General features: G+C 38.7%; 1 pseudogene across 1 annotated transcript in view; it reads left to right on the forward strand.

The window, feature by feature from the left end:
• Positions 1 to 27338, forward strand: part of LOC306883846 (E3 ubiquitin-protein ligase parkin-like) — a 132474-nt pseudogene that overhangs the window by 51369 nt on the left and 53767 nt on the right. The window contains exons 4-7 of the transcript in view: positions 2067 to 2245; positions 15210 to 15288; positions 16009 to 16124; positions 23584 to 23720. The product of the transcript in view is annotated as an E3 ubiquitin-protein ligase parkin-like (transcript). The remainder of the gene's footprint in view (positions 1 to 2066; positions 2246 to 15209; positions 15289 to 16008; positions 16125 to 23583; positions 23721 to 27338) is intronic.

Raw genomic sequence — 27338 nt, forward strand, 5'->3', positions numbered from 1 at the left:
GTGTGCATTAGTAGAGGGTATTGGCCTAATTTTGCCCTGCATGCGTTGTTCGTTGTGTTCCTCTGTACTCGGATGATGCTCTTACAGTACTCAGCATACAGGGCTTCAATGGGATTTTTGTCCCATTTTTCAAATTTGTGATTTTGTGAAAATTGACACTTCACTGCCATATAATGCAATAGGTTCTATGACTGATTGGAATATTTTGAGTATTTTGGTTAATATATTTGTCTATCAGGGTGTGTAGGGTGAAGATGTGGTATGTTGTTCTATAATTTGGTAAGAATCCAATTGGACTTTTGCTGAGGACATTGTACTCTGTAAGGAAGTGTACAAGTCTTGTGTTGATGATATTGCAGAACAGCTTCCCCGGATTACTGCTCTCACAGATGCCTCTGCAATTGTTTGGGTCTGATTTGTCTCCACTCTTGAATATGGGCGTTATGGGTCCTCGGTTCCAGGCTTCAGGGATATGACCAACACTCAGAACTAAGTTGAACAGTTTTAGTAGGGCCAATCTTAATTTGTGCTCTGTGTTCTTGAGCATTTCGTTGAGGATGCCATCTGGTCCACTTGCTTTTTTGCTTTTAGGGCCTGGATTTAATCAACCAGTTCTTTTTCTGTAATGGGGTAGTCTAATGGGCTTTGATATATACCAATTTTATGTTCCATATATCATTGAACTGAATTACCGGTGTTGTGAATTGTGCTAAAAAAAAGTATCTTCATCTTCTCTGACAAGCGTTGCGCACCAGCAACTAACATAAAACACACTTTCACTAAAAGAAAAAGATTTAACCTTAATAATAATAATAATATTTAGCCTTAATAATCCACAGTAGCCTCAGGTTAGTTATATGACAATGTGTAGTTAAAATCATTTACTTTAGACTGGGTGAGGTGAAACCAGCCACAAAGCAATTTGTTAGCCAGCTGCTGATTTTATTCAGATGTATGGTAGAAAATTAGACTACTAGTTAAATATAAACTTTTTAATGCTACTTTTAAATTCTTTTTCAATATTGATATAATTATAATTGTGAGGTCTAGCAAAGAAGGATCCTATCTTACACAAATTATGAAAGCCAGTTTTATTATATTCCCTGACAGTGGCTGTTTTTTTTTCTTTAATGAATAAATATAATTAAACATCACAAACTGCTTCTTTGCATTTATTTGAGTTATGGTCAGTATTGGGTTCGCAGATCACGTGGGGAGGGTACTTTTTACTGTGTGTGTGGATGACCGTCAGCCACCACCGATGAGCTTTTTTGACCTAGGAAAAACCCTGAGTGGTTTGGGTAAGGTGCTTGTTGATTTTGAGCCACATGTGATTCTTCTTTTTTAATTGGTTGGATGTATTTGTCAATTTCTTGTTTGTGCCAGATTATGATGCCCCCTGAATCTCTTCCACGTGTGATGTTTTCTAGAGGATAGAAATATTTCATAGTATCCTGGGGGACAAAGAGTGACTTAATCAATTTTGCACCATGTTTCCTGTAGTATTATTATGTCCATATCTGATATGTTTTTTTCTGAAATCTGAGGTTTGGGTTTTGTTACCAAAACTGGATGAGTTAATACCTTGTATGTTACACATTGTAATAATTAATGATTTCATTTTGTCAACAAATGTAAAAATTCAACAATCTTAATATTGCTCTAGAGCAGTGGTTTTCAAACCTGTCCGGCAAGCACCCCTGCCCTGCACATTTTGTATGTCTCCATTGTCAGACGCACCTAATTCAGGTCTTGCAGTCTCTACTAACGAGCTGATGAGTTGAATCAGGTGTGTAAATTAAGGAGACATGTAAAATGTGCAGAGCTGTGGGACCCCAGGAACAAGTTTGAAAACCACTGCTCTAGAGCAATACAAACCCAAGTTCAACAAAGTATCAAGGATCAAAGAGTGCATGTGTAAACGGATCTACGTTTTTTTTTTTTTTTTTTTTTGTATATACATATATTGTATGTCTTTTAGTCACTACTACTGTTCCAGTCGTGTGCATATAAATCTGAGCAGGTCCTTAATCTGTGCTAGGTTGGTGTGGTTTGGCCTTTTTTAGGGCTATGGCATAACTCCTCTGCTCCTGCTGCTCGGGCCGGTGGGGTTGTGGATGTGGACCAGGCTGCTGCTCTGCTGAGATGCTGTTGGTCCTCGCTGGAACTGCTCTATGTATTTTGTGGTTGTGCTGATGTTAGTCCCAGGAGAGAGGGCCCTGTGGTGCAGGGTGTTGCTGCTGGGGTCTCAGCTGCTGCGATGTAGGCTGATGGTAGTAAAGAGCAGGCTGTGGAGTTTTGAGGTCGAAGTACAGGTCCAGGGTGGTGGGGTGGGTGCATAGTGGCTTGGCCATAGGGTGCAGGCCTGTGGGTAGGGTTTGTATAGTACTGCTCAGCCGAGCCTGGAGAGGTGGTGTTTTCTCTCTATCTCTCTCTCTCTCTCTCTCTCTCTCTCTCTATGCCTTCCTTGCGTTGGCTTCTATGTTTAATGTGTGTATGTTTGTGTCTAGTTCGATGTTGCATGTTCCCCTGTAGTGTAGTTTAATAAACATCCATATGTATTCACGCTTGGTTGTCTGTGTCTGCTGCTCACAGAACAAGGTCACTTTAACGTTCCGGTTTTGTTACATGCTCTGTGAGCATTGTATCAGTAAGGAAATTATTTTTCGTGGCCAGATAAATAATTTTCCTTAGAGTCAATAGACTATTAGAACAAATAATTTTATTGTACTATTAATGCTACAGTTAATTCCTGAAGATGAATATATAATTGATAACAACCTGTTATGATTAATTATGTTCATCTCACTTTGAGCTAATTTGCGACAAGGACGTGTGTCTATATCGTCCTAATGCACGGTGAGAAGGAGAGTTTGAGTGGTTAAAGAATCTCCAAGGACCACAGCTGGAGAATTGCAGAAAATAGTTGAGTCTCAGGGTCAGAAAACCTTTAAAAAAAATAGTCTACATCACCACATGTTGTTTGGGAGGGTTTTAAGAAAAATTATCCTCGCTCATCCAAAAACAAACTCCAGCATATTCAGTTATCAGACACGACTGGAATTTCAAATGGGACTGGCTTCTATGGTCAGATGAAACAAAAAAATTAGCTTTTTAGCAGCAAACACTCAAGATGGGTTTGGTGAACACAGGGATAAAAAGTACCCCATGTGTACAATGAAATATACTGCTGTATTTGTAATGTTGTTTGCCTATATTTCTGCTGGAGGTCCTGGGCATCTTGTTTAGACACATGGCATCATGGATTCTATCAAATACCAACAGATAAAAAATCAATAAGTGTCTGACTCTGTTAGAAATCTTATAATGGGCCATGTTTGGATCTTCCAACCGTACAATAATCCAAACACAAACCTCAAAAACAACACAAAAATGGGTCACTGAGCACAAAACCAAGCTTCTGCTGGCCATTCCAGTCCTCTGACCTGAACCCTGTAGAAAATGAATGAGGTGAACTGAAGAGAAGCACCAACATGGAGCTGTGAATCTGAAGGATCTGGAGTGATTCTGGATAAAGGAACGGTCCCTGATCTCTTGTCAGGTCTTCTCTAACCTCATCAGGCATTATAGGAGAACATTTAGAGCTGTTAAACTGGCAAATGGAGGTTTCAAAAAGTATTGAATAAAAGGGTGCCGTTAATTGTGGCCAATGTGTATTTGAGAAAAACATCTATTTCATAATGATATTTCCCCCAATTTTAAATTCTTATTATCCAATGAAAGGTTAGATTTTTGTGATTATTTTTTTTTAAAATAAAAGATCAAAAGGATTAACAACGCAGATTAATTTTCACAGCCTTCTTTGATCATACACTGAACAAAATTATAAACGCATCACTTTTGTTTTTGCCCCCATTTTTCATGAGCTGAACTCAAAGGTCTAAGACTTTTTCTATGTACACAAAAGGCCTATTTCTCTCAAATTCTGTTCACAAATATGTCTAAATCTGTGTTAGTGAGCACTTCTCCTTAGTCAAGATAATCCATCCACCTCACAGGTGTGGCATATCAAGATGCTGATTAGACAGCATGATTATTGCACAGGCGTGCTTTAGGCTGGCCACAATAAAAGGCCACTCTAAAATGTACAGTTTGTAAATGTGCAACGCAAAAAACAAAAGTGTTGCGTTCATAAATTTGTTCAGTGTATTTACCAAGGGTGCCGATATTTTTGGCCATGACTGTATATGGATGCTTCTTGTGCCATCTTAAAGCAATTGCCACAGACTCTCTTCCTATATGATGCTTTCAGTCCCACCAAGCTAGAATTCTTTTGTAGTGTATATCCTTTCATTTACATTAGTTTGTGCACCACTAAGGCTTTGGTGACCTCCTTTTCAGCAGTAATATGCAGCTCTCAGAGAGAGTGTTTCTAAGCGCACAGGTTGGTGAAGTGGATGCTGTCATTTCCCACAATGGCAGCACTTTTACAAGCTGTCCTCTGCCCGCCCTTCCCTTTTCAGCCTCTCTCTGGCTAGCGGCCCACTTGGCTACTTAGTCCAATCACGCCACCTCTTTTATCCAGCCCTTCTTCCTGTAAAAGCATTAGCATAATGGAGGAATCCTGCAGAAATCATAAATAATAGGGTGCCTGTCTTATAAAACCCACTCCGCTCGATTTATTGTCAGGCGTGTCAAGGTATCGTGTGCCTCCTCGGTGCCCCATGCTTTTAGCTCTAATGAGAATGCTGCTCCCGGGTGTGTGCATGTGTGTGCATGAGTGATTTAAACTGGGATGGGACAGACTGATAGGACAAGTCCTCTCTAAACTAAATCATATGCCAGGAAGATGTCTGGATCGTCTTTTCTGGCTAATTGGATCGTGGGCTTTTTTGTCCTGGGACCGTGGTGGCTTGCTGAAGCACTGCTGTACCTTGTTCTTATCCTCTACTCAGCACTCTAACCAACCCACTTGCGTCCCATTCAAAACACTCCACAGCTGTAAACTGAAAGAGGACAAGAATCAAGGAAAACGAAACAAAAGCAAACAAACGCCAGCTGAAGTTCAGTTCCTCAGTTGGTCCCATTCATGCATTCTTAAATAAAGGAATACACTGGATATACTGAAGTGTCATTTTTGACACCAAACAGAATAAAAAAAGGGTGTTTTTCTAAACTGGTTTCCCAAACAATCCTATTGTCTACCATGGTTAGTACAAACAGGTGATCTCGCAATCTTTTTTCGCAAATAATTTTTCAATGGTGGGTCAGTTAAGGAAATTGACCAGCCATAAATACTTCTGAGTATTTATGGCTGAGCAAGAAACTGTGTTATGCATTATTTATATTAAAATGTATATTTGTGCCTGTGCATATTTTCTAGCATATTAATGACAAATAGTGCAGGTCGTGTGTCACTCACAGATGAGACAGTCTCCATTTCTCCATAAAACGCCACCTGTTATAAAATATGAAAGTACATAGCGATTTTGACCACTTATATTTTAATTTTTGGTAGCTTAATGTGAGGAATATTTCACGTTACCACACTTATCACTGAAGTAAAAAATAGAACATTCAGACATTAGTTCATGTCAGTACACAGTATTTGATTTAAATAGCTCACATTGCTCACTCTATTTCAAGGGTAAGCATGTAAACCATGTGATATGTTGCAGATCTTAATAAAGTTGCTGACCAGCTGATAATAATGTGAGTTTTTACATGCTCAATGACGCCATCCAACAAATGACTTGCTGTGTACTGGGATAGGAGTAACTGTGATGGGACAGCGTTTGAACACTAAAAATAAAAAATAAATCACACTTAGGCCCGGTTTCACAGACAGGGCTTAGACTAAGTCAGGATTAGACCATAGTTCAATTAGGACATTTAAGTAATTTTTATAAACATGCTTAGGAAAAATACATTACTGGTGTGCATCTTGAGAAAAAACAAAGACACTGATATATTTAAAGATCAGTCATTGCAAGTTTCTCACAGTTGAAACAGCTCAGACTTACATTTTCGTCTAGGACTAGGCTTAAGCATGCGCTGATTTGTGACTGCGTGTTTTGAGTTTGAGCTCCATCAAGTTGATTCTTTATCGTCTATTTTCTATCTTAAAAACAATTTTATACACTATTATTTTCGTTTCTATAACGTGTGAATATATCCCCTATAGCATTCTAAAACAAAACCAATCAGAGCCCCTTGTTATCACTAGTTTTATTTTTATTTCTCGAGTCTGCTATTAGCTTATAGCCCGTTAGCATCGGCAGCGTGGCTGCCGCTAATACTCTATTCACACACATTACCATTGTTTCACTGTTACTTGCTTAAATGGCGGATTTGTGTCTACCTTTGAGTGCAGGTGAGGACACATTCGAGCTGCATTCGGTGCAGCTGGAGCTGGAGGCCGTGGAGAAGCAGGCCCAGCTGAGAGAGCGGAGAGCTGGAAACATCCCGGGCTGACGCTCACAAGTCCGGGGTAAGTATACAGCAAGCTGCTAACACTCCCACCACCTCTACTCCGTGTGTTTCTCTGCACAGACCCTGTACAACATACAGGAAAAAAGTAATAACGTGAGATATTAACGGAATTTAAAATAACAGTTTTTTAATTATATTTTAAAATGTAATTTATTCCTGTGATGCAAAGCATCACAACTTCAAATTTTCAGCATCATTACTCCAGTCTTCAGTGTCACATGAAATGCCTTCAGAAATCATATGCTAATATTCTGCTCAAGAAACATTTCTTATTATTATTATCAATGTTGCTTAATATTTTTGTAGTCACTGTGATAGATTTACATTAAAAAGTAAGGGGTAAGATTTAAATAATAATAAATGTAAAAAATAATAATTATTTTTATATTTCTATTAATCAAAGAATTTAGAAGAATTTTGATGTACTCTGCCTGCCTGAAACCTGGCTTAAACCAAATGAATATTTTGGTCTAAATGAGTCTACTCCACCAAGCTACTGTTATAAACATGAGCCCCGTCAGACTGGTCGTGGTGGCGGTGTGGCAACAATATATAGTGATATTCTCAGTGTTACTCAGAAAACAGGATACAGGAGGTTTAAGTCATTCGAAATACTTCTGCTTAATGTTACACTGTTAGATAGGCAAAAGAAATCTCTCCTATCTCTTGCTCTGGCTACTGTGTATAGACCGCCAGGGCCATATACAGATTTCCTAAAAGAATTTGCAGATTTCCTCTCAGATATATTAGTTAATGTTGATAAAGTGCTAATTGTGGGAGATTTTAACATTCACGTTGATAATACAAATGATGCGTTAGGACTTGCGTTTACTGTCCAAATAAACTCTTTTGGAGCCAAGCAAAATGTCACCGGGCCCACTCATCGTTTTAATCATACGCTAGATTTAATTATATCGCATGGAATTGATCTTACCGATATAGATATCGTACCTCAAAGTGATGATGTTACTGATCATTTCCTTGTATCGTGCATGCTACGTATTACTGATATTAATTATATGGCTCCACGTTATCGTCCGGGCAGAACTATTGTTCCAGCCACCAAAGACAGATTCACAAATAACCTGCCTGATTTATCTCAACTGCTCTGTGCACCCATAAATACACATGAACTAGACGAAATGACTAGCAACATGGGCACTATCTTCTCTAATACATTAGAAGCTGTTGCCCCCCTAAAATTGAAAAAGGTTTGAGAAAAAAGTACAGCGCCATGGTACAACAGTTATACCCATTCTCTCAAGAAAGAAACTGGTAATCTTGAGTGCAAATGGAGAAAAACTAACATGGAAGTTTTTAGAATTGCGTGGAAAAACAGTATGTCCAGCTATAGACAGGCTCTAAAAGCTGCCAGGGCAGAGCATATCTGCAAACTCATAGATAATAACCAAAACAATCCAAGGTTTTTATTTAGCACAGTGGCTAGATTAACAAATAAACAGACGCCACCCGATCTAAATATTCCCTCACAGTTTAATAGTAATGACTTTATGAATTTCTTTACTGATAAAATAAATAACATCAGAAATACAATATCAAATGTAGATTCTCTCTAGTATTTCAGCTTCATTCATTGCACCCAAAGAAAAACTGCAGTGCTTTACAACTATAGGACAGGAAGAGCTAAATAAACTTATCAGTGCATCTAAACCAACAACATGTTTATTAGATCCTGTACCCACTAAACTACTGAAAGAGTTGTTACCTGTAGCAGAAGAACCGCTTCTCAATATTATTAACTTATCGTTATCTTTAGGTCACGTCCCAAAACCATTCAAGCTGGCGGTTATTAAGCCTCTTATTAAGAAACCACAACTAGATTCTAATGAACTGGCAAATTACAGACCCATTTCAAATCTTCCGTTTATGTCAAAAAGTTTTGAAAAATTTGTGTCTGCTCAATTGTGCTCCTTCTTGCAAAAACATGATCTCTATGAATAATTTCAGTCAGGTTTCAGGCCTCACAAAAATCTGGGTGTTATATTAGACAGCAACTTCCATCTTAACTGAAACTTACTACTTAATGCAAATATGCCAATTTACTCTGTCTTTTTTGTTTGGCATACAGAACACATTTAGATAACATTAATATACAGAAGTTGATATCACTTTTATTCTCACCTTTATTTAAACTCTTAAAAATAGTTTTGGCTTATGTGGTTCCATGAAGAACCTTTAACACCCATTGAAACTTTTTTTATTTCACAAAAAAGTTATTTAGAGGAAAAAGGTTCTTTAGATTATTAAAGCGATCCTTACAGTGAGAAAATAATGTTCTTTTGAGGTTCTTTGGGGAACTTTGCTGTGAAAAACTCCTTTGTGTGTATAGAACTGGCTTTAAAGGGATAGTTCACCTAAAAATTAAAATTAAAAATTAAAATTAATTTTTTAAATTATTATTATTATTATATATTTTAGAAAATATTATTCTATTCTATATTACTATATTAGGACAATATATATTATAAAAATCCAAAATAACTTCCCCTTTCTTTATTATTATGGATAATTGTACCAGAATACAATTTAGATCCTTGCAACTCTGGTTAAATCGGTCATATTAAACAAGCTGTGGTGGGTTATTCTAATGCAGCCTCATATTCCAGCCACAGAAACTGCATCACTGAATGATGACTGTAGGGGAAAAGCCTGCTTATTATTGCTGTGCTTTAGTCCACATTCATAAGCTCTTTGAGACAAAAAAACTAAACCCTAACCAGAAACATTTGCTCTGTTGCCCCAAGTCTCATAACTAACTAACAGTGACACTTCTTAGACTAAAGTATGAATACAGAACAGCACAAACCCACGTCTCGCTGCCCCCACACGGCTGTCATAAACCCCATCCCTCCGTAGTTCCGCCCATGGCCTGTTTTATCTTTCTGTCCCAGCGCGTGGGCAGCATTCCCACCTCTCCGCATTCTGCCGCTGTTTGGGAAGGCTGACTGACACGTCGCTAAGCTGCACCTGCCTTTTCTTTCCGCTCGCGGTGGTCTTCGGCGCTGAGAATCTGTTTGTCCACTGTCTCGGTGCCAGTGCTGCCCTGTTCCTTTGCCAATCTTGTGATGCGTCTGGCTCTTAACATCCTTGGGCCTGAAACGGGTTCCAGCTCTTCTCATCTAATTCTCTCCAGAGAACTTTCTCCAAATATGCTGAGGAGAAGAAGACGGCAAAGTTTACGCACTCGCTGTCAGAGCACTTCATTTGGACCTGTGGAGATATTGGACTTGGCAGCACTTTCAATCAAACACATTCATCTCCATCAGCAGCTCCTAGCTTAAACATCCAGCTTTGGCTTTTAACAGATTTGCGTGCATGATGTAGACACTTTTACACCAGGATCTTCAAAACCTACATCACTGAATTAGGCCTTTAGGGGGAAAACCTGCTTATTATTGCTGTTACGAGTTTCTTTGCGCTTTGAACATTAATAGAAAATAACCTTGGCTTACATCTCTCCAGAACACAATTATGAGAAATACAGTTTTGACTACATTGCTGGCATTATAAATATCTCAATGTGCCCTAAGGCTTTAATTAGAAGTTTTAATTATAATGTTCAGGATGTTCCCATTGTAATGAAACCCCCAGCCCCATAGATATTACATTACAGGCTTAGCATTTCAGATTTAATATTTGTCGTACATTGTGTATAAAGTTCGCCTAAAAATGTATTAAATCCATTTATTCACCTCATATTGTTATACATTTTTGTGTTGTATTTTTTCTGTGCACACAAAAGAAGACTTTTTGAAGAAAGTGCACCGTCTTTCTTTTAGATGACATCTGTTGGCAAGATCCAAAAAGGACTATCAACACCCGAAAGGCAATCAAAGTATCTATACGACTTGACACAAGTGTGATGAGCAGGTTGAAATATAAAAATTAGGGATGTTAGTTAAACGCGTTATCTTAATTAATTAGTTATGAAAAAATGATGCGATTAAAATATTTTAATGCAGTTAACGCACTGGGCCCGCCCCCAAACCTGTATGTCATCTTACATTTCATACAGTTGACTGTTGACAAATATGATGCAGGACAGCAACTCCATAAATGCAGTTATGCCCTAAAATTCAAGATATTGGAGCAAAAAAATGCTCCTGTATGAGTTTTTGTCTCATATTTATATCACATGATTGCTGATTGTGTACGGAATATAACGAGTGCAAATGTGATTTTATACAGCAGTTCAGTAAATATGAAGTTAATATTGTTATATTTTAAACACAACATTGTCTGTTTTTGCATAAAGCCATACCTATAAAGCCATAGCAGAATTGTTGTGCGTTTCCGAGCAACAAGGTGTTTAGTTTCTGAATATATCTGTGTTTTGAATGAATCTTACAAAAGGGAAGAAAAAAAAAACTTTAAAGGGATAGTTCACCCCCCCAAAAAATAATTATGTCATCATTTAGGCTCCTTAAACCTGAATGACTTACTTTCTTTTGTGGAACATAAAAGAAGGTATTTTGAAGACAGCTGTGTTGGTTACCAATGACTTCTATTGCATGAACGGGAAAAAAAAAAACTGAGATGTTTCTCAAATTGTCGTCGCATCATGTAATTAATTAGATAAAAAAAATTTAATCGACTGACAGCCCTAATAAATTCCATTATTCACCGAGAAGCACAAAAACAAAGGAAAAGGTGTGTTATTCAAAGTCAAAAGCAATAGTGAAGTCAACAGAATATGTGGAGCCAATGGTAGACAGTAACAAAGTATTTTACTGTACGCTTTTCAATTATCTGTACTCTATCAGAGTAAAGTGAAGTGACATACTGCCAAGTATGGTGACCCATACTCGGAATTCGTGCTCTGCATTTAACCCATCCAACACACACACACACAGTAGTGAACACACACACACCGTGAACACATATTATTCTGTAGGCTACATAAATATAAAAATGCCTACATGTCACAGTGGATAGCGAATCCGCCATGGAGCGAGCACAACTGGCTCTTAAAGGGAATGGGAGATGAGACTCTGATTGGTTTATTTCAGGTTATGCCCAAAACACACCCATTACTCGTTAAGAGAATAGGGACAACCCTTTTAGATTAGACTATTAGACCGTTTTTCCCGTCATTAAACCAGCAAAAGTGGATTCGGACATGCCCTAAGTGCACCTGCGCCTTGCGCTTTAGACCATGCGCTTAGATTGTTAAAATAGGGTCCTATTTCTTAAAAACATGTCATTCATCATCATCATCCTCTCCAAGATGTGATGACGGTGTCCATTTCATGAACGAGCTGATTTTTTTCAATGAACCTGTTAAATCGGTTCACAAATCCCACCGAATGATTCATATGTGAATTGGACTGAGCGGATTGCAGCTTTTCTCGAGTTAACAACTCACTTATTCAAAAGATCCGGTCAGAGCGAGTCTCCAGTTAACAATTCAGTGAATTTACAAGTCAAAATTAGCCAAGAATTGCCAATAACTAATGCTGAATTTTAATATTTATTATTGTAAATGAAAATAATGCAACTTTAAAATAATGAAAATGAATGCCAATGCATCTTCCCAGCTGCGGAAGCTATTTCAAACTAGTATGTTTGCATAGCGTTCTTCTTAAAATATATAAAAAAAATGTTTGCCCTATGTGACATCTGTTTTTTTCCAGTATATTGTTTGTCACCACACATTTAGGTTTTCTTAAACCTTTTTTTTTTTTATTTGTTTGCTCGATGTAAATTGATATCTTAATATATTTATTGTTTTGATAGTGTATGACAAGCACCCCTCCCTCAAGTATTTTGAGCAGTAGGATTACATTATATATTTATATTATATTGTATATAAATATAAGTATATATTACAAAATAAACGTTAATTGGTCAGTACTTTTTACTCATAATACTTGAGTACATTAAAAATCAAATAAAGCCTATAGAAATGGCAGAAGACAAACAGAATTTGTTGAATGTTTTTTTCTCCTCTCTGAATGTCAGAATATGAAACTGTGTCTCTCTTCCATTTTGTTTAGATTTTTTTCAGTGGCACAGCCCACATAATGATACCTTGTGTGAATTATCTGGTAATCATTGGCTGCGCTTCGAAGGGTCAGCGGCAAACAGGGTCAGCTTTGAGCATTGCATTACAACGCTTCACCTGCTTGCAACACGGTGCCAGGGGTAATGCTGTGGCTTCATGCTTCGCTTCACACAGTTCAATACACTGCGAAACATTGACACAAATCACGTTAAAAGGCCTTTAGAGTTGGGATCAATGGCTATTTATTACTTGGATGTTAGTAGTATTTTGTATTTTGAGAAGTAATAACATTTTCTATTGGGTTTGGGTCTTTTTCATAGTTTGGGACATGTGTAAACAGTGTGAAAAATCTAAATATTGAGAAAATCGCCTTTAAAGTTGTCTAAATGAAGTTCTTACCAATGCATATTACTAATCAAATATTAAGTTTTGATATATTTACAGTAGGAAATTGACAAAATATCTCAATGGAACATGATCTTTACTTAATATCCTAATGCTTTTTGGCATACAAGAAAAAATTATCATTTTGACCCATACAGTGTATTTTTGGCTATTGCAACAATTATACCTTATGGCTGGTTTCAGGGTCACATATATATATATATATATACTAATATAGTTTATCAGACCTCTCTTGCAACAAAAATGTTGGATGTTTCCCATATGATATAAATACTTTGAAAGTGTATTGTATTAATAGTTGATATTTTCACCATAGATGGTTTCTTATCTAAGCAGAGATTGATGTCACTGTGATTACTACTTTGTTCAAACACAGAGTATTTGCTGTGTGTGCTTCAACCCTGTTTTCTCTGGATGTGTGCCATGTTTGTGTTTTCATTGACTTCAAACATCTATAATTGAGTGCGGTGAACGCGAGCGCAGTCGACCAATCAGGCGCTTTGAGTTGGGTCTGTGTGTATCAGATGGGTCTCTGCTGGATACAGGAAGTAGAATCCTCACAGCTGGCTCACAGACACAGCCCTGTTTGTTAAACAATAATGTAATTAAGGCTTTGTGGGACTGCGATGTTGATTCTCCTCCATGGAAAAAAAAGTAACATCCTGAGAGGGTGGGGAGGTGAGACTGATGTGAACAATGCAGGTGTGTTGTTGAATAATTCATCACCGTTTTTCTCATTAATCATTTACACTCGTAGCAGCGTGTGTGTGCGTTTGTTTTGAGCCGACACGCCGGGGGTCTGTGTGACCTTTCCTTGCTGTCTCTAAGCAGGTGTCTTCGTGTAATCTCCGGGCTCCTCCACCATGGCACGGCGGTTTCATCCCTCCGCCCTCCCTTCCCTTCACCCCCTCCTGCTCCCCCTGTGGGCGAGTAATGGTTTTCTTAACCTTTTCTCTTGCTTATTAAGGGCCCTGTCAGAATGTTTAAATGCTTATGCTAATCAGGCACGGTCGGAGTCAGGCAGAGGGGGGTGGGGGGGTGGTTGCGTTGTCCCAAAACAATTATGGATGGAGAGAGTGTCTTAATCTGGCAGAAGGACAAGGAAGAGTGTGTGATGGAGGTGGCAGGTGGAGAAAGAGGACTGTGTGATGCTGGTGATTTTTAAAGGGATAGTCCACTCTAAAATGAAAAACTATCATTATTTACTCCTCTTTCATGTCGTTTCAAACCTGCGTTGATGTTTTTCAGTAGATTTTTATGAAAATAAAACTCTTTACGCAAATCTTTGCACATTATGACTAAGATTCTTCAGAATGTCTGTGTTTCAGTGAAAAAAAAAAAAAAAAAAAAAAAAAAACGTTTTGAGAAACATGAGAGTAAGTAAATAATAAATGTCTTTTTTTTTTAAGACCATACAATTTGGTTTGGGAAATCAGAGTTAACATTGGAATTAGTGTTAGTATTTCAAGGTATTGGGTTCTCAACCCAGACTCATTGGAAAATCACTCCTGTGGCGACATTTTTGAAAAATAAAATTTCAAAGGGAAATGTCCAGTGAGTGGCTATAAATGTTCTGTTTTATTTGAAACAGAGGGACAGGAATCTAGTTGTTTGATTGTTGCATGTGTCGCAGCAGTTTGGAAATGAAATATACGGTGAGTGGGTCTAAAATATTAATGCTCAATTGCAATAAAAAATAACGTGGCATTAAACCTAACAAAAGCAAACATAAGATTTAAAACGCATTTCTAAAGCAGCCATGCCATTTTATCTGGCTTCTACAAATTTTCAGCTCTTTTATCAAGTTTTCTGTTTCACGGTATTGTACCCGGCACTTCGAAATTTCAAGTGCAGTGCTGCACCAGGTGAGCTGCTGAGCAAGTTTACTATGTCAGAATAGCCATGCATATGGAGCGGGTTATGTGATACAGCCATCAAAATTTATTAGTGTAATTGTGCACTATGTAAAAAGTGTTTTGAGGTCATAACATAATATTGTGCAAGGAACCATGCAAAAATAAGTAATAAAATATAAGGAAATAAAGTTGTTGGCGTTTAACTTCCACTAATTTTCAATTCAGCTGGAAACAACAGTGAATTGTATGTATAGGTATATTTTTCATGTCGATTTAAAGGCATGTTTTACCAGTGTTGTGGGGTTTTGATCTATTTCGCTTTACACTTTCGAGTTAAACTATCCTTCTTTCTTTTGACCCTTCTCTCATCACATTCCTGTCTTTTACTTGTCGTCCAATTACTATAGTTCTCATCATCTTCCTGTGACTGACATCTATCATCTCTGTGATATTCTGTGTGTTGTCTGTAGGGGCTGTGCTGCTGGGATGATGTCCTTCTCCCTAACAGGATTCATGGAGTATGTCAGTCACTGTGATAGTACAGTTGCGGTGAGTCTGCAACAATTTTATCGTATTATGTTAATTATAATGTAAATTATAATTATAATATAAATGCAGAGCACGAATTCCGAGTATGGGTCACCATACTTGGCTGAATGTCACTTCACTTCACTTATTATTATGCCACTTTCCTGAATGAAAAAGCACCAGCAAAAGATGGTTAGTTGAGACTGGACAAGCTTGTTAGGCTGTTTTGGTGGTTTTAAAGGACATTTGGGTACTTATAAGTTGGTCAGGCTGGGAGACGAGCTGACTCACTACACAGCTAACCCAGCTGAACATCAGGTTGGCTGGATGGAAGAAGCTGTTTTTAATTATAGATATAGCAGAAGAGGACAGGAAACTGTGGTGAAAGACATTGGAAATAGACCTGCAACACGACACTGGGTTCAAACCTAAATTTCAAGGTCACACTTTTTATTACATAGTCACTTACATTTTACCAAAGCTGTCAACATACAACATTCAACCAGAATTTATTCATTTTTACAAAGCCACATTTTCAGTCCAGACACCATTTTTATTGTGCCTTTTTGTCCATCTAGCGCTGTTTTGCTGGGCAGACAAAAAGGACCGTCCACTGGTTGGATTAAAGTGGTAGCTTTATCCCAGCTGGGTCCAATATTACCACCCTCATGCTTCAAATCCATAAAAACCACTGCAGCTGGGCTGCAGGGCATGATTACATCTCATTTGTGCTTCTTGCAGGAGTTCTACCTGAAATGTGCTGCCCACCCCACCTGTGATAATGACACTTCAGCAGCGCTGGACTTGATAATGCCCAACATACGCAGAGTGCCCTGCATTGCCTGCACTGACATCATGTGAGTAGCTCTTGGTTTTTCCCATGTGTCTGTAGCTAAACCCATTATAGAGGTCGAAATGAGGCTGCACAACAAAGAGGCAATCAGAGAGTTCATTACAACATTAATCTCACCACGTCCTAAACAAGCCTGATGCGATAAATCAACAAAAGATAAAAGCTTTTGTCCTAACCAGCCATGATTACAAACAATGCTATTGGTTGCTTGGTTTCTATTAGGGCTGTAAATTAATTAAAACCTATAAAAACCCGCAGCTACAAATATATATACACATTAAATCCTCAAATTAACATGCACTGGAAAAAAATGTTAGCACTGGAGAAAAAATAAAATAAATAAAAGATTATTAGACTACAAGAAAAATTGTACAAGAACAAATTTACAAGAAAATAGTATTTCAGTATTTCTATATTTGTGAAATTTACTAACAGTTATACATTTTACTATCAATTTGAAAATTGTTTCTACCTTTTTCAGTGTAAAGATTTACTTTGAAACAATTTTCACAAATTTCACAATTACAAGCAAGTAGCATATTTGTTCAATTAAAAAAAAAATATATGTATATATATATATATATATATATATATATATATATATATATATATATATATATATATTACATTTTAAAATTATTTAAATAAATATTTGTTTATTGGGATGAAAAAATAATATACTTATTTGCAAAGTGAATGTGATGTTTTTGGACACTTCAATGTTAATTCCAATTATATGAAATGTATTATATTTTAAATTTATATTAGTAATTTGGGACGTGACCTAAAGATAACGATGAGTTAATAATATTGAGAAGCGGTTCTTCTGCTACAGGTAACAACTCTTTCAGTAGTTTAGTGGGTATAGGATCTAATTAACATGTTGTTGGTTTAGATGCACTGATAAGTTTATAAGTTTATTGTGCGATGAATGAGGCTGAAATACTAGACTCAGTAGAATCTACATTTGTTATTGTATTTCTGATGTTCTCTTTACATTTCTTTATTTTATCAGTAAATCAATTCATAAAGTCCTCACTATTAAACTGTGAGGGAATTTTTAATCTAGCCACTGTGCTAAATAAAAACCTTGGATTGTTTTGGTTATTATCTATGAGTTTGCAGATATGCTCTGCCCTGGCAGCTTTTAGAGCCTGTCTATAGCTGGACATACTGTTTTCCACGCAATTCTAAAAACTTCTAATTTAGTTTTTCTCCATTTGCGCTCAAGATTACGAGTTTCTTTCTTGAGAGAATGGGTATAACTGTTGTACCATGGCGCAGTACGCGTTTCTCTAACCTTTTTCAATTTGAGGGGGGGCAACAGTTTCTAATGTATTAGAGAAGATAGTGCCCATGTTGCTAGTCATTTCGTCTAGTTCATGTGTATTTATGGGTGCACAGAGCAGTTGAGAGAAATCAGGCAGGTTATTTGTGAATCTGTCTTTGGTGGCTGGAACAATAGTTCTGCCCGGACGATAACGCGGAGCTATATAATTAATATCAATAATACGCAGCATGCACGATACAAGGAAATGATCAGTAACATCATCACTTTGAGGTATGATATCTATATTAGTAAGATCAATTCCATGCGATATAATTAAATCTAGCGTATGATTAAAACGATGAGTGGGCCCGGTGACATTTTGCTTGGCTCCAAAAGAGTTTATTTGGTCAGTAAACGCAAGTCCTAACGCATCATTTGTATTATCAACGTGAATGTTAAAATCTCCCACAATTAGCACTTTATCAACATTAACTAATAGATCTGAGAGGAAATCTGCAAATTCTTTTAGGAAATCTGTATATGGCCCTGGCGGTCTATACACAGTAGCCAGAGCAAGAGACAGGAGAGATTTATTTTGCATATCTAACAGTGTAACATTAAGCAGAAGTAGTTTGAATGAGTTAAACCTCCTGTATCCTGTTTTCTGAGTAACATTGAGAATATCACTATATACAGGTGCTGGTCATAAAATTAGAATATCAAGAAAAAGTTGATTTATTTCAGTAATACCATTCAAAAAGTGAAACTTGTATATTCGATTAATTCATTACACACAGACTGATATATTTCAAATGTTTATTTCCTTTAATTTTGATGATTATAACTGACAACTAATGAAAGTCCCAAATTAGAATATCAATTAAGACCAATGCAAAAAAAATGATCTTTAGAAATGTTGGCCAACTGAAAAGTATGAACATGAAAAGTATGAGCATGTACAGCACTCAATATTTAGTTGGGGCTCCTTTGGCCTGGATTACTGCAGCAATGCGGCGTGGCATGGAGTCGATCAGTCTGTGGCACTGCTCAGGTGTTATGAGAGCCCATGTTGCTCTGATAGTGGCCTTCAGCTCTTCTGAATTGTTGGGTCTGGCGTATTGCATCTTCCTCTTCACAATACCCCATAGGTTTTCTATGGGGTTAAGGTCAGGCGAGTTTGCTGGCCAATCAAGAACAGGGATACCATGGTCCTTAAACCAGGTACTGGTAGCTTTGGCAGCGTGTGCAGGTGCCAAGTCCTGTTGGAAAATGAAATCTGCATCTCCATAAAGTTGGTCAGCAGCAGGAAGCATGAAGTGCTCTAAAACTTCCTGGTAGACGGCTGCGTTGACCTTGGACCTCAGAAAACACAATGGACCAACACCAGCAGATGACATGGCACCCCAAACCATCAATGACTGTGGAAACGTTTCACTGGACCTCAAGCAACGTGGATTATGTGCCTCTCCTCTCTTCCTCCAGACTCTGGGACCTTGATTTCCAAAGGAAATGCAAAATTTACTTTCAACAAAGAACATAACTTTGGACCACTCAGCAGCAGTCCAGTCAAGACGCTTCTGACGCCGTCTCTTGTTCAAGAGTGGCTTGACACAAGGAATGTGACAGCTGAAACCCATGTCTTGCATATGTCTGTGTGTGGTGGTTCTTGAAGCACTGACTCCAGCTGCAGTCCACTCTTTGTGAATCTCCCCCACATTTTTGAATGGGTTTTGTTTCACAATCCTCTCCAGAGTGCGGTTATCCCTATTGCTTGTACACTTTTTTCTACCACATCTTGTCCTTCCCTTCGCCTCTCTATTAATGTGCTTGGACACAGAGCTCAGTGAACAGCCAGCCTCTTTAGCAATGACCTTTTGTGTGTTGCCCTCCTTGTGCAAGGTGTCAATGGTCGTCTTTTGGACAACTGTTAAGTCAGCAGTCTTCCCCATGATTGTGTAGCCTACAGAACTAGACTGAGAGACCATTTAAAGGCTTTTGCAGGTGTTTTGAGTTAATTAGCTGATTAGAGTGTGGCACCAGGGGTCTTCAATATTGAACATTTTCTCAATATTCTAATTTTCTAATTTGGGACTTTCATTAGTTGTCAGTTATAATCATCAAAATTAAAGGAAATAAACATTTGAAATATATCAGTCTGTGTGTAATGAATGAATCTAATATACAATTATTATACAGTTTCACTTTTTGAATGGTATTACTGAAATAAATCAACTTTTTCATGATATTCTAATTTTATGACCAGCACCTGTATTGTTGCCACACCGCCGCCACGACCAGTCTGACGGGGCTCATGTTTATAACAGTAGCTTGGTGGAGTAGACTCATTTAGACCAAAATATTCATTTGGTTTAAGCCAGATTTCAGTCAGGCAGAGTACATCAAAATTATTATCTGTGATAATTTCATTTACAATAAGTGCTTTGGGTGCAAGTGATCTAATATTTAGGAGCCCAAGCTTTAAAAATTGTTTTTGTTCATTTATTTAGCGTTTTTCTGGTTTAATCACGATCAGATTTTTTCTAGATCCTGCATTAAATTTATATTTTGACCTCGCTATTCGGGGAACAGACACAGTCTGTATAGATTGGACAATGCAAGCACTTCTATCTTTTAAGTGGGTAGAACAAAAGTAATCATAGCAGTTATTTGAGAATTGGCTTACTAGTCATATGGAGCGTAGCGTCCTGGAGATGTTGTCCGACAGGAGTTCCGCTCCGTCTCTGCTGGGGTGCAGACCATCAGCACGGAAAAGCCTAGGACGCTCCCAGAAAAGGTTCCAGTTATTAACAAAGAGCAGTTTCTGTTCTTTACACCATGACAATAACCATTCGTTTAAAGCAAACAGTCTACTGAAACTTTCGTGTCCTCGTCGATACGTGGGAAGCGGTCCTGACACGATGATCGTCGTCGCGGGCGATGTGCTGCGTACCGTCTCGATCAGGCTCCTGAAGTCCCTCTTCAGTGTCTCCGTCTGCCGCAGCTTGGTGTCGTTAACCCCCGCGTGCAGCACGACAGCGGTTCCGGGTGGAGATCTCGAAGACCGGAGGTGGGCGGAGGGGGAGAGGTCGTCGCCCGGGGCCTGGCTCGTGTCTTCCTCTGCTGGTGCACCCATGGTCCGTGGCGTCCCGGCGCCGGTATGAAGGACATCTGGGAAGATCGCGTCCTGGGTGCACAGGGTCTGTGCAGAGAAACACACGGAGTAGAGGTGGTGGAAGTGTTAGCAGCATGCTGTATACCTACCCCGGACTTGTGAGCTTCAGCCCGGGATGTTTCCAGCGTGGCTCTCCGCTCTCTCAGCTGGGCCTGCTTCTCCACCAGGTTGCAGATCTGCTTCTCCACGGCCTCAAGCTCCAGCTGGACCGAATGCAGCTCGAATGTCTCCTCACCTGCACTCAAAGATAGACACAAATCCCCATTTAAGCAAGTAACAGTGAAACAATGGTAATGTGTGTGAATAGAGTATTAGCGGCAGCCACGCTGCCGATGCTAACGGGTATAAGCTAATAGCAGACTCGAGAAATCAAAATAAAACTAGTGATAACAAGGCACTCTGATTGGTTTTGTTTTAGAATGCTATAGGGGATATATTCACACGTTATAGAAACGAAAATGATAGTGTATAAGATTATTTTTAAGATAGAAAATAGATGATAAAGAATCAACTTGATGGAGCTCAAACTCAAAACACGCAGTTAACATATATTAACTTTAAAATCAATAATTTTTATGTGCATTTTGGAATATCGCATGAAAAAAAATCTGGATGGAAACACCAAGGTGTGCATTAATTCTAAAAATGTACATAAAAAAACTTGAGTATAAACCTTTTGAGTAGGATAAACATTTTATCCGATAAGAAAAAATGCGCATAAACTACGATGGAAAAACATTTACCGAATAAATTCCACCAAGTGCATCAAAAAAGTCATGTGACTTTGCACGATGGGACTGGATAACTTACTGGACTAACCAGCAGACATATCTCGTTGCACAGCATCTGAAATGTTGTTTTGATTATTCTGAAATGCCTGAACAAAGTCTGTCACCAAAGTATTTCTGTATAATTGTCTTATACGAATGCATTCTCAAACAGCAGGCATCCACCTCCAAATACAATGACTGCATTTATTGTGTTTCGTCTGCTCACTCTTAGGTGCAAGTAATTCATATATGAAATGATTATATTCAGTGGCTTCTCCTACTTTTCTTAGTTATATTTAGTGCTTATCAGGAAGTGACAATTTTGTTATTTTTGACTAGTTGGATGGAAACGGTGCTTTATTCGCAAATGTTTTATGCAATATTCCAGTTTTGTTCAATTTCGAAGTTAAATTTGCATCTTTGGATGGAAACAAAGTTCAAAACAAGTGTGACAGAGCAGTTTGGAGACTTTCTGATTGATCCATCAGAAAGAAAAGATGAAACACCTGCAACACATTGTACAAGTAAACTAAAGATTGATACAAACATTCTGAAAGACAGGCTGCTCGTGCTCCTGAACCTACATACGCCTCCTGCTGTGCGGCCCTTCAATCAACAGTGGCCATTTTTGCAGAAAGAGCGGGCGCTAAGTGTGTCCTGCCAATGAAGGTCAGTTATTAGCAGTGTGGTCCTGCGGAAACGCTCCTACCTGCTGCTCTTGCACGGAACGTCGGGCGGGCGGGCGGGCGGGCGGGCGTCAAGCGCCTGGAGAAACCAGACAATGGAGCCCAATCACCAACAACCACCATTCAAATCAAGGACTGATTGAAGTAGCGCTGCAATTACCTTCCTGAGTAGAGCTTTGTTTTTCCAACGTCCTCCACTCCACTCTTCTTCCTCCTCAGAGATCTCCTCCATTTGTTTAGAATGGCACTGACAAGGACGCGGCCAGTCTCTTACAATAGAAGCAGGGGAGAGGGGTCAGAGAGGTGGAACACCATGTTAGCAAGTTGACTTCCAGTCAAGTGAGCCTGCATTTGAGAGTAAAGGACTTCTGGAGAAACGGAAAGAAAATTGTCATGAGATTTCAGACGGCTGTTTCTTTGCTTACTACACTAAAGTATCAAGGGTCTTTGAGATCATTTGAAGTTTTCTGAAGGTATCGAACAAGCGACATATCTAAACAAGCTCTCTATCCGCCCCCGTTTTCCCTGAAGCCCTCTCCTCATCAGAATGTTATGATAACTCTCCAGATCATATTTCACCCCAGAATCAAAATCGGAAAGAATATAAAACTCTTATTTTGGACCATTTCATTTTATTACATTGTGCCATTATTTTCATGACTGTTTAGCATGTTCCCTTCAAAAAGTCTCCTTGCCATAAGGCAAAATAAATAAATAAATTGTTAAATAATTACATTGTGAATTGTGCTAGGGTTTTTTTTTTTTTTTTTAGGTAGTTGACTTTTTTTATTGGTAGATTTTTAGTTAAAACGGTTAGGAATGTTTAAGAAGTGTATTCATCATTTTTGCTTTGTTGCTATTACCAGGTCATTATGGTCTTGCAGTGTGATTAAAGATTTTTTTTTGGTACGAGTATTCCCTGTCATTGTGCCCATATTCTCAGTGTTTTTTTATTTTTATTTTTATTTTGTGGTAAAATGTGACCTGGACATTTTTTTTTGTGGCAACTTTTAATATGACAAGTGTTGCATGCCGTCAGAGAGTGAATCTGCATTTTCATTCAGCCTGTCTGGTGTTTTTATTCAGACCAGTGTGAAACTAATCCAATATTTTTTATGCATCAAAGCAACATTCATGTTAATCAGGCTTTTATTGCTCATATAGTGTGATATGAAGCTCATACTCTCATACTCAAGCAGGAAAAGAAACCTCAGTTTTATTCAGAGGCCCAAACTGTGCAAATATATGCAATTAGGTGGAGACGCTGATATTTATATGGCCAAAAAGTAAGATGAAGTAGCATGTATGATTGAGATATTTATAACAGTATAACAGACTTGCATAAAATGCATATAAATATCAGTTGTCAATCTCTCCCATTATTATGTCTTAGAAAGATGATATTTAAGTGTATGCTCAACAGATATGTTCTATTGGCTGTGATTGTATAACATCACAGCGTTGTTGCTTTCAGTGTGGACAGACATTAAACACTTTTATAATATGATGAGGAGTTGTGTAACTATAGATTGTAAGTGTGACTCAGGCTTCACCATGTCTTCCAGGACTCCAGTGCTGGCGTTTCAGTGTGCCGAGCGTCATGTAATCTGCCTGGATTGCTTCCACCTGTACTGTGTGACCAGACTCAATGAGTGACAGTTTATCCAGGAGCCGCTGGTGGGCTACTCTCTGCCTTGCGCAGGTAAACATACCTTAAGTGTTCACCGATGTGAATGGCTATTAGTGTGTGTGTGTGTGCGTCTGTATTTGGTGTGTTTTTGTGCACAGGCTGCTGTGTTTGGCAGTGATTGATGATGGTTTGTTGGTGGCTGCAGTGAAGAGGAGATACTATCAAATTGTTCTCCTTCACTCTCTCACATACACAGTCACTCACACACAGACTCTCTCCAGGCCCTCGCCGTGCCCCCGTTGGCCCACCACATCCGTTAATGCCACCCAGTAATGGGGCTCCGGGGAGAAGCATTGACCCCCTATCAGGCAGAACACCCCACCAATCTCTCACGCGCTGTATCTCTCTGTATCTACCGCTGTCTTGCCCTTGCACTCCTTCATTTGTTTCGCTGCCATTCTCCTCCTTTCGTTTTCTGTTTCACTGATATTTTTTGTCTCATTTTGTGCTATTGGTCCTTACAGTTTTGCTTTGGCTGCAGCCGGTAAAGACAGTCATACAAAACCGAATGTGCACAGCTCACTCGGTAGAAATAGGAGTTATAGAGAATTTAATAATTCTGATTCCAAATCCACCTAATAATTCCAGTTACTTGTGATTTAACATTTTTTATAGAATAATTAATTCCGGTGTTATAATTCTGCTATTATACTAAGCAAAAATACTACGTATACTTTTTTTTTTATTATTTAGAATTTTTGGAAATGGAAAAATGAGTTGCATTCATACAAAGTTCTACTGGAGCTCAAACATACTCTGTGCATTGGATTACTAAGCATTTAAAGCCATTGTTGGTCATTTAAAATATCTGATGGATGAACTTATGCCTCAGTTGAATTCATTCAATGCTGGCAACTGTGATAAAACTTCCCAGTGTTATGGATGCTGCCATCTTTGAGCTTGCCAGTATCAGTATGATTACCTGAGTTAGAATAAGGTTGTGACTTCAGCTCTTTATTCATAGAGATTTGTATTCAAGCAGCTACTTTCATCTTTGAGCATTTCCCAAACAGTGACTGTAAATGCAGCCATCATGAACGTGTATTATGGATATTTGTAATACCTTTTCATTCTTGGCACTTTATTTTATATTGGAATGTTCTTATTTGTGAATGAAGTATTCTAATGAGAAAATGTTTTTGTAAAATATTGAAAGAATAATGGCAGAAGTTCCTTTTTATTTATTGGTAATTTAAAACTGCTAGATCATTCGTTCATTCGTTCGTTCATTCATTCATTCATTCATTCATTCATTCATTCATTCATTCATTCATAAATAAATAAATAAATATTCATAGGTTAAATGACTAATGGAAGAAATAACAAATCGATCAATTCTCAAATAAATAAATAAATAAACAACAACAACAATACTACTACTACTACTACTAATAATAATAATAATGTTTCTTGATCTTTAGTGAGTGTTTGTCTGAGTGTGTGTGTGTGTGTGTGTACTTGTGTTATTCTTGTGACGGCGTGTTTTTGTGGCCATCTATCACTGTGTGTGTGGCTGCAGACTGGAGATTGTGTAGAAAGGTCAGACATCAGCCTCAAATGCCATTTCCACTTTTAAACAACTTTCAACAGTCCAGCCAAAACACGTTTGTCCAAAAGGCACAGATGAAAGAGGCCAGTCACATCCACGAAATGTGAGGGAATGATCGTCTGCCTCCGATAAACACAATTGTGTGAGCTCAAGAAGCGTTTTCTCTGAAAATCCAGCGGAAGCCAGCGCACCCTTAACCTTCTTTTGAAATGAGCTTTAACATAACACCATATTACAAGCTGACCTCAAAGGCACAAAATCTCCACTTAACATTTAGTCACACACCTTCAGTGGAGGAGAGCGCACGGCATCCTGTGCAGGGCGTGAGATCTCCTCCTCTTCTGTTGGTCTGTGTGAATCATTAGCATTAAGAACAAGTTGAATTTTACTGATGCAAATGTGCTGAAAATTACAGCAGTAATTTGGGCAGTAATGTACCTGCGCTTGCTGCTACACTGAATCATGCCATTATTTTGAATGGGTCACACTGTAGCATGACAAATCAAATTTTCTGTGATCTTTTGAAACAAGAGTTAGTTATACTATGTAAACATGCTCTACTGAAATATACAGAACTCAAAACTTCCTCCACAGTCCAAAAAAAAAAAAAAAGCTGCAAAAATGTTCTTTCTCAGTTATATTTTTCAAAAGGTCCCCAGTTGTTTCTCAGTTATATTTTTCAAAAGGTCCCCAGCCTGATCTTAACTATTTAAGTGGCCGAACATCACAAGCACGAGTCAGAAATGTAATGCCCCTTACCATAATTGCGAGCTTCAGCTTTCAAAATAAATGTAAAGACAGTTAATAATGTCCTTAGTTTTACCATCAGTTCAAGCCCGAGAAGGGAACAGAGTCACGTGATAGACACAGTGATGATGCTCGTATGTGTTTGCAGTACACAAGCCGCGGTTATGTGACGTGTCTCCCTCTCTCACACACGCGAGCGCACACACACACACACACACACACACACACACACACACACACACAAGCTCCAGTCAGAATTACCTCCTCTCCTAGGGTCACGAAACGGTCGTCCATAAAATGTGTTGTGATAACATCTGGGTTATGCTGTTCTGTTGTAAGTAATCTTAATGATTCCTAAATGCATCTAATTTCAGAAGGCCAAATAAAGTGCTTTTGCTTTCGCATAGAAACACACAGTGTCTCCCTGTCATGGCTGCATCAACACTACTGCGGTTACTGAAACCATGCCTTCTTTCTTTGTGTGAACATTTGGGTGGCGTTACATAAATATTTCCACATCCTGACGTAGACATGTGGGTGCGTGTTTGAATGAGCCGTTTTAGGGGGGCGTGGCAGTCTTAACTTTGATAAAGAATATCTCTTTGGGTTTGAGACTTTAGTCTTTGCAACTTCAGGGATCTTATCTTTGTACAATCAGCTTGTAACACTCCAAAGAGAAAGAAAAACTTGAAAACGCATCATATGACCCCTTTAATAACTGATGTATTTTCAGTACCACTGTAAAAAAGCATCAATTAATATAATATAATATATAACCACATTTTTCACTTTTGTGTTCCCTTCCAGGAACTTCGAGCTACGTCCGAAGACGCTATGGGAACGCCATCAGCGTAACCGGCGCTCTGAATATTTTATACAACAGTCTAATGGATGGGCGAGGCGTCACGGGCGGGGTGACGTCACGACCAGGAAGTTATATAAGCACGTGCGGCGGAGCCGGCATCAGCTTTCTGTCATTCAGCAAGCGCTCTGTGTGTTGTCAGTCTGATTTTGTGTCTTGTGAGTCTTATTTAGTGTTGTCTGTCCTAAAAAGATGCCTAAAGCAAAGGCCAAGACAATGGGCGATCCCAGATCGCGTTTCAGGTTGTGTGTCAGTCCCTGCCCTCGCTACATCACGAGTGGGGACACACACAACCTGTGCGTGGTCTGCCTGGGTGCGGAGCATGCGGCGTCGGCTCTCGAGGGAGCCGATTGCCCGCACTGTGAGCGGCTCTCGCTGCGCACACTCCGCACCCGGAGGGCTCTCTTCGAGGAGGGAGCCTTCGTGAGCGTCCCGCGCGGTGCTGGTCCCGCTGCTGCCGAGGCAGAGCGGC

The sequence above is a fragment of the Barbus barbus genome (assembly GCF_936440315.1).
Source record: "Barbus barbus genome assembly, chromosome: 18".
NCBI classification, from domain to species: domain Eukaryota; kingdom Metazoa; phylum Chordata; class Actinopteri; order Cypriniformes; family Cyprinidae; genus Barbus; species Barbus barbus.